The following is an 8,987-nucleotide window of genomic DNA, read 5'->3' on the forward strand; positions in this document are numbered from 1 at the left end:
ATATATTAGTTGCGCTGAGCCATCGGTAAACCAAGCTCTGGACTTCTCTTCAATTGTCAGTTGTGCCCATGGTTTACCCTCTGTCACTGGGCTGCCACCTATCTGGAGAGGGGGTTGTTCAAGTTCATCTGATTGAAAGGTGACCAAACCAGCTAGATGTGTACTGATATCAACAGGCTCTTGCGATGACACTCCACCTCTTTCACTCAAGTACCACTTCCATTTCTGTAGCGTTGGTTTCTGAGCTACTGCAGTACGTGCACCTAAGCCCTCTTATCGAACCCATCCAGCTATTAGTAAGTCTGTTCTGACAGTCACTGGTTGCTGCTTTGTAGTTGCCTCAACATGTTGTAAGGCTGTGTAAGCAGCTAGTAATTGTTTCTCCAATGGTGAATATCTTCTTTGGGCAGAAGAGAATTGTTTTGCCCAGAATCCAATTGGAATCTTTCTTGCTCCAGTATGTGGAGATTTCTGCCACAGGCCCCAAGACATCCCATGCTCAGTTGCTGTCACATACAGATAAAATGTTTGATCTGGTTGCAAGGGACCAAGGGCATTATGAATCCTGATTGCATGTTTTGCAGCCTGCAAAGCTTTTTCTTGCTCATCTGTCCATGTAAACTCAGTCTTCTTTCTAGTCACATTGTAGATAGGCCTAAGAATCAAGCCTAAGTGGGGCACAAAAGCTCTCCAAAATCCTAGAACTCCCAAGAGCTTCTGTGCTTCTTTAGCGGTTGTTGGCGAACTAATGTTAGCAATTGCATCCAGCACTGGTTGGGGTATCATTCGCTGTGGACCAGTCCATATTACCCCTAGAAATTTCACTGTTTGCGCTGGACCTTGAACTTTTGAGGGATTAATTCTCCATCCTCTTGAGGTCATGTGATCAGTCAATATTGTTAAGTCTTTTTGTACTTGTTCCTCTGTTGCTCCTGAAATCATAATATCATCGATATAATGGTGCAGAGAACAAGTCAAGTCTTTTAGCATTTGTAGATCTCTTGCCACCAAACCATGACAAATGCTGGGTGAATGTAAATAGCCCTGTGGAACTACTGTCACAGTATATTGCTGTCCATCCCAAGTGAAAGCAAATTGATCCTGACTCTCAGGTGCTATAGGAATGGAAAAGAAAGCATTTGCCAAATCCACAACTGCATGCCACTCTCCGGCTGTTTCGGTAATCTTTTCTACCACAGTAACCATATCTGGAACAGCTGCTGCTAATGGTGGTGCTACTTTGTTCAATCCCCTATAATCGATTGTTAAGCGATAGGATCCATCTTTTTTTTAACTGGGTAGACTGGAGAGTTAAAAGGACTGACTGCGGGTCTGAAAACTCCAGCTTCTAGTAACGCTTGAACAGTCTCTGATATTTCTTTCAGACCACCTTGTATTCTGTATTGTTCGAGATTAACTGGCTGTGGAGGAGGAAGAATATACACTGGAGACCATTTAGCTAAACCTCTCTCAATAGGCTTCACTGCAGACACCGTGTAGGATCTTACAGAACATCCAAACACATAAGTTCCACTTTCAGTGTGTATGGTTTGTCCACGCAAAATATCCATACCAATTATGTTGTCTGGAAGTTCAGATACCAACACCTGTGTTTTGAAAATTGGACCTTTGTCAATTTGGAGTCTGCAGTGAATCTTGGCTGCCCATGTCTGCTGTCCACCCAACCCTTCCACAGCAACCCAGTGTGCCTGTTGTGTGTGTTGTGTCCCTGTAAAGTGAAACAGTGATACTTCTGCACTAGTATCCAGTAATGCTGTAGTTCTGTGTGGTTGTGTTTGGCCTGGCCAATAAATTGCCACTGACACATAGGGGCGTCGATCCCTTGGCTTCATTAAACAAATATTGAATGTCAGTTTCTGCTGCTGGGATCTGCCATCCTGTCAATATGGACTGGGAACTTCCCACCCCCTCCAGTATCATATGTCTTTGCTAAACCTTGCATCTCCTCACTGACAGCAGTGTATGGGCCGGGTTTAGATAATTGAGGTGGGGCTGAGGGTATTACAGGGGAGTAATCTTCTACATCACTAGTCGCCACCTTCTTGAGTGCCCCCCTGGCAACTTCCCCTTATCTCTCAGTCCGTTCCATCTCTTGAACAGTTCAGTTGTAGCAATTCCATGTATCTCTCTCTTTGGAACTCCAGCATTTAGCAAGTCCAAAAACATTTGTCTGCGTGTCACTTTAAATCTGTTTGAAAACTGACTCTCTGTATTCTGAAAATCTTTTTTCTCTACAATACGCTGTTGTTTTTTATTGGATTTCTCTAACTCTCCTAACTGACTCATTAGTGAAGCAGCATTAAACACAGTACTATCAGTGGGCATTGTACTCAGCATAGTAAACAGAGCTGCTTTCAATTGGGGAGGGGCTGTGGTTAAAAGCTTATTTCGCATTACTGAGGTAAATAAAGCTATATCAGGACCATCCCATTCAGTTTGCACAGAATACACGCCCTGCTCTGGTAATGGATTTCGAGTAATGCCATTCATACATCCCAGCTCATGTAATCTCTGTATTCCCTGTCCCAACTCATCCCATGCACTCATATCAACCACTTCTGTAGGTGTGTCATATATTTGTGCTATAGAATCACAAATGAGATGCAACAATGTGATATTACAGTTTGTGAACCTTGCCCTTCTCATTTGTAATCTGACCCTGGGATCATTACACACTGCTCCCAAACTGATAGCCTCTCTTTGTGTTAAAGTTACACCATCTGCACCTAAATCCCACAGTCTCAATACCCATGTCAGCAATCCCTTATTAGGATGTTGTTTATATTTAACCCCAATCTCACTGAGTTCTCCAGCAGAATAACTACGTGTTTCTTCCACCAATCCCTGCTGTGCCCTGATTCCTGTCTGTGAGTAATTGTGATCTGTATCTGACACACTAGCACGGCGGTTCCCAAACTGTGCGCTGCGGCTCCCAGGGGTGCCGCGGCGCTGTCACTGGGGTGCCGCGGGCCAGCCATATAAAAAAAAAGAAAGAACACAGTAACTTACCAATCAGCCAGGCGCCGGGACCCAGCAGCCTCCTCTCTCCCGCAGCAGCTGTCACTGACGTCGATATTCAGTGACAGCTGCGGGAGAGAGGAGGCTGCTGGGTCCCGGCGCCTGGCTGATTGGTAAGTTACTGTGTTCTTTCTTTTTTTTATGGCTGGCCCGCGGCAGAGGAGTGAGAGGTATCGTGACAGCGGGGCAGAGGAGGGTGACAGCAGGGGCAGAGGAGAGTGACAGCGGGGCAGAGGAGGGTGACAGCAGGGGCAGAGGAGAGTGACAGCGGGGCAGAGGAGGGTGACAGCTGAGCAGAGGAGGGTGACAGGCAGCAGGGGCAGAGGAGGGTGACAGCGGGGTAGAGGAGGGTGACAGAAGGGGCAGAGGAGAGTTACAGTGGGGCAGAGGAGGGTGACAGCTGAGCAGAGGAGGGTAACAGGCAGCAGGGGCAAAGGAGGGTGACAGCGGGGTAGAGGAGGGTGACAGAAAAGGCAGAGGAGAATTACAGCGGGGCAGAGGAGGGGCACAGCGGGGCAGAGCAGGGTGACAGCGGGGCAGAGGAGGGGCACAGCGAGGCAGAGGAGAGGGGCAGTGGAGGGGGACACAGCATGAGAGGGACAGTGGAGGGAGACACAGCGTGAGAGGGACAGTGGAGGGAGACACAGCGTGAGAGGGGCAGTGGAGGGGGACACAGCGTGAGAGGGGCAGTGGAGGGGGACACAGCGTGAGAGGGGCAATGGAGGGGGACACAGTGTGAGAGAGGGCAGAGGAGGAAACCAGCGTGAGAGAGGGCAGAGGAGGGGGCAGCGTGACAGAGGGCAGAGGGGGCAGTGTGAGAGAGGGCAGTGTGTCTGGATGCAGAGGGGGCAGTGTGTCTGGATGCAGAGGGGGCAGAGTGTCTGGATGCAGAGGGGGCATTTTTGCATACAACTAAATAAGTATTTCTGTCCTGACCTAAATACTTATTACAATTTTTGACCCAACTACTTCTAAAACAGGACTGCTCAATAATTATTTTGGAGGGGTGCCTTGAAAAAATTTGGAGACTCTAAGGGTGCCGCGAACTGCAAAAGTTTGGGAACCACTGCACTAGCAGCATCTGTACCAGTTCTTTGTGTCACCTCTCTCCTTTGTCTGGTAGTGATAATGGGACGTAATTCTCCCCCAACTTCTTCAATTTCAATCTCCTCATCAGATTCACTGTCTGTCTCTGACCACTCAGCAATAGACTCCCAGTCCCCTCGCTGTATCAAAGTCCTCACCCTTACATGATCACCGCCTTGCACTTTTAGGTGGCGTCGCCTCTGCCTTTTCCTTTTCACAGCATTTATTACATAGGAAGAAAACTGATCCTCAACTTCTCCCTTATGCTTCTCTAAGTCTCTTAAACAAATACGGAGGGACATTAGCTGCTCTGTAACTTGTGAAAGTTCTTTTTCTACCCTTTCTCTACGCCCTGTCTCGTCTTGTAGCGCTTGCACAAAAATCCACCCTAAGTTTGCGGCAGCCTTCCGCTCAATGTTATTATATCGAGACAAATCTAAATGCACAGCGGCATGACGAGGATCTGCCAATTGTACCGGTGCCACATATTTATTACACTCGCGAGCAATGGGTGCCCAATGTCCTGTATCAGACACCCACGAAGGGTGTAGACTCGCGTTCTTTTGACTTTCTTTCCCTGATTTTTTCCATTTAAACATTCTCAATAAACAAATTACCACAGTCTAATACCTTTACGCAGTTTATACAAAATAAACCACCCTAACACAGCACAAATGCTAACAAACAGTTTCAATAGTAAGAATTTTATCTATCATTAATTGCAATGCCACACCCCACTTCTGGTACCAAATGTTGCAGGATGGACATTAACTCTTATGTTCTGGTGTGAGATTAGAATGATTGACAGGCAACAGTTGTAAAAAAGGATAATACAAATGTTTAATATAAAAGATACATTTGAAAGTAAAAGATACTTAGCTGTGGAATTCAATTTGACTGCTGAATAATGTCTTGATCTGAGGAGCCCCGTTGCTCTGATAGCACTCAGTGAAATCAGGATAATTTGTTGGGCACAGCTTTCCAGACGATGTTCCAATTGAAGCTAAAACTATGTGGCTATCAGCTGCCTCTTAAACTTCTGAATCCAACCCCCTTCTCCCCCCAGACACTAGTTAATACCAGTCCTGGACATATAGAAATGTCCTTGTACTAACAGGGATCATTGTATGAATGTTATCTTAAAAGATCGGCGAGGGCTTGCATAGGACACACACACAATCCTGTTAACCCTTTACATCACAAATAAATATACCTATTTCCCGCAACCTTCAATGCCATTATATAATTCATATTCACATTTAATAAAAAACCTCATGCTCCCCAAACTCCCCCCCTTCATCACCCTGTGCCCTTCTGCTTCCCCGTCCCTTCATCACTCTGTGCCATCCTGCTTCCCCCGCAGAACATCTAGGAAATTAAAAGAAAGATTAGATGAACATATCTGAAATATTAGAAAAGGGTATCAACAGCATTCATTATCAGCACATTTCACAATCACAATTGTGATTAAAAAGAAATTAAATACTTCTGTGGTATACAAAAAATCTGTGGAGATTGGAGGAGAAAAGATTCTGGGAAAGAACTAGCTCAAGCTGGGATGAAAATGATTCATATATCTGAGACTTTATAGTTTGAGAATGGTCCTGTGATATTTTTCTAACTTAGATTTATTTTATCCTCTATAGATTAGATTTTTTCCACCTCATTTCATATATTGGGTTTGAAGTATTTTTCCCCTTTAATGGCTGGGTTAGGAAATATATAGGGGAAGCCCTTTATTAATTGGTATTTGGGGAACTATCTTAGAATACTATTTTTTAGCTATAAGATTACAATATTGTATTATTCTATTATATATTTTCCATGTAGTTGATGTTAGAGGGTGCAATGATGCATAGTTGTTATTCATATTTTTTCTCTCCCGGTTAAGTCCCGATTGGGGAGAATCATTTTTAGAGAGAATCTGATTATCCTATATATTTATATATGTTTTGATGGCTAAGTTGAGAGGAGTTTCAGAATATTATCTGATTTAGATTTTTCATCTGCTATATTTTTCACAGATAAGATCTCTCCCCCCTTGTTAGGGGAGGATATTGTTGGTTAAGAATTTAAACTATGGTATGTAGAGTATTTATTTATTGATACATCTACATTTTAGTTTATTTTATATATCTTTTTTGCATCGATAAAAAGACACACATTCATGTGGATTTTCATCTATACATGAGTTCATGGGATTGAAAAGTCCTTTTTATGTTCAAATATTTATATGATATTCCTGTTATATGTAATGAAATATTCATATTAATAAAGATCAAGTTGGTAGTTATATATAGTTTAAGAGGATAGGGCTTTTGTTATATTTGGACATAATGTTACTTGCCATGCTTTTAAATAGATTAGATACATCTGATATCAATCTGAAGGTTAACATGATTTACAAGGGAGAAAGTCGGCTACACCCCGTATGCCTTGACAAAGATTCTTGGAATTGAAACGCATTGGCTGGGGGTGGAGGTCTACGCGGAATTATTCTACAATGAATATCAGTAACTTGTGTTGTAGGCGATCCGAGGTTTACTGCTATATGTATGCTATTGCACCTGTTCTGGGTAAGAGTTCATCCTGAGAAAGACTTCCAGTGGAATGTTTTTATGTTATGTTTTGTTGTTTTAAGTGTTCAATAAATACCCTTTTGTACAAAAAGGTAATGCACTATTAGAATCCTTCTTTTCCCCTGTTTATCTCGAACATACAGTGGATTTCATATGTGGGAGTGATTATTAAGAGAGAACGCAGCAGGAGTTTGTGGCGGTAACAGGCTGGTTTCACACTAGAAATCCATCACACTGCAGAGCTCCGGTGTGGGATTAAGCAGTGAAGAAGTATGGAACCAGCCGTTGTGGAGATAGTACGCTGAGTTACATTGGATGTCTTTATGTAAGAAACCTGTTACACTGTAGAAATCCGGTGCAGGATGAAACAGTGAGGAAATACTGAATCAACCTCTGTAGGAGATGACACGCTGATTTAAATTGGATATCTTGGTGGATCTCGTATGTGGGAAGCTCCGGTGCTTGATTAAGAAGTGGACAACACAGTTGTCACTCACCGGACCGTGAGTGCCTCTGCGCTTGTGCGTGGTTCTCTCTCCTTCCTGCCGGTGCCTGTCCTGAGCCGCGGCCGTCCGCCATCTTGATGGACTGCGCATGCGCAGGATCCATGAACTCTTATGACCTTGCTTTTAACCTAATTGGTGGATCAATCACCTCTCCCTATTTAAGGCACCTGTGGCCATTGTATCGTTGCCTGATCTTGAGTCTCACTCCCTGTGAGTCTCTGAAGGTGTCTCCTGTGCCCTGCTCGTATCTTCAGTTTCCTGCTGGACTACCTGCTCTGCTCACCGTCGGTTCCCATACCCGCTACTGACTCCTAGTTTTCCCGCTCGTGTCTTCAGCTGCCTGCTGGATTACCTGCTCTGCTCTCCTGCGGTTCCCATATCCGCTACAGTCTCCCAGTCCTCCTGCTGTGCCTGCATATCCTCGTTGGACAAGCTTCTCTACTCAGCAGCGGCATGTATACTTGTTATTGACTATCAGCTGTTATCCTGCATATCCGCTTTGGACAAGCTTCTCTACTCAGCAGCGGTATACATACCCGCTATAGACTATTAGCTGTTACGCTGCATATCTGTGTGAACAAGCTTCTCTACTCAACAGCGGTATGCATACCTGTTATTGACTATCAGCTGTTATCCTGCATACCTGCTTTGGACAAGCCTCTCTACTTAGCAGCGGTATACATACCCGCTATAGACTATTACCTGTTACCCCGCATATCTGTTTGGACAAGCTTCCCTGCTCTCCGGCTGTATACATACAGTCATAGACTTTTACTACTTCTCCACTTATCCGCACCTGGACAAGTCCTCACCTCCTCGCAGTGGTACAACTTGCTATACGCAGACCACTGACTCCTCCACTACCTACCTGCACCTGGACAAGTATTCCTTTCACAGCTGTGGTACAACTTGCTATACGCAGACCACTGACTCTTCCGCTACCTACCTGCACCTGGACAAGTCTTCCCATCACAGCAGTGGTACAACTTGCTATCCGCAGACCACTGACTCCTCCACTACCTATCTGCACCTGGACAAGTCTTCCCTTCACAGCAGTGGTACAACTTGCTATACGCAGACCACTGACTCTCCCGCTACCTACCTGGACAAGTCTTCTCATCACAGCAGTGGTACAACTTGCTATCCGCAGACCACTGACTCTCCCGTTACCTTCCTTCACCTAGTCATGTCCACTCTGCTCTCCTTGGTTGAGTCGCTGACTCTCCTACCAGTATAGCTGCAAGTCGCTGACTCTCATCTATTCCATTGGCATTCTCTCTCCATCTGCTGTTATATACGTTCCCACTATTCACCCTACTGCCCAGAGGATCGCTGTGTAAACCCCGCCCCTCTGATAAGCATTATCATCTGGTGAATCCTGGGTAGAACTCCTAGTGCCCGTGACAGTAAGATCAGGCCATGACAGACCCAGGATCGGAACCAACAGCTAAAGAGATGCTACAGTACCTGTTTACTCGGATTGAACAACAGGATGTTCGACAGCAACAGTTGTTCCAATGTTATCAGACTTTAGCCTCCCGAGGAGACCCTGCGCAAAACGTAGCAGCTACTGTTGATCCTCCAGTACCTTCTTCTTCCCCAGTGCCATCCCAGGTGTCTACCGTTTCCACGCTACACCTGCCTACTCCCTCTAAGTATGATGGAGACCCGAATACCTGTAGGGATTTTCTTAACCAATGTTCCATTCATTTTGAACTCCAACCTCACAACTTTTCTACTCATCGTTCCAAAGTGGTCTATCTCAGCTCTATGTTTT

The sequence above is a fragment of the Mixophyes fleayi genome, chromosome 5, assembly GCF_038048845.1.
Source record: "Mixophyes fleayi isolate aMixFle1 chromosome 5, aMixFle1.hap1, whole genome shotgun sequence".
NCBI classification, from domain to species: Eukaryota; Metazoa; Chordata; class Amphibia; order Anura; family Limnodynastidae; genus Mixophyes; species Mixophyes fleayi.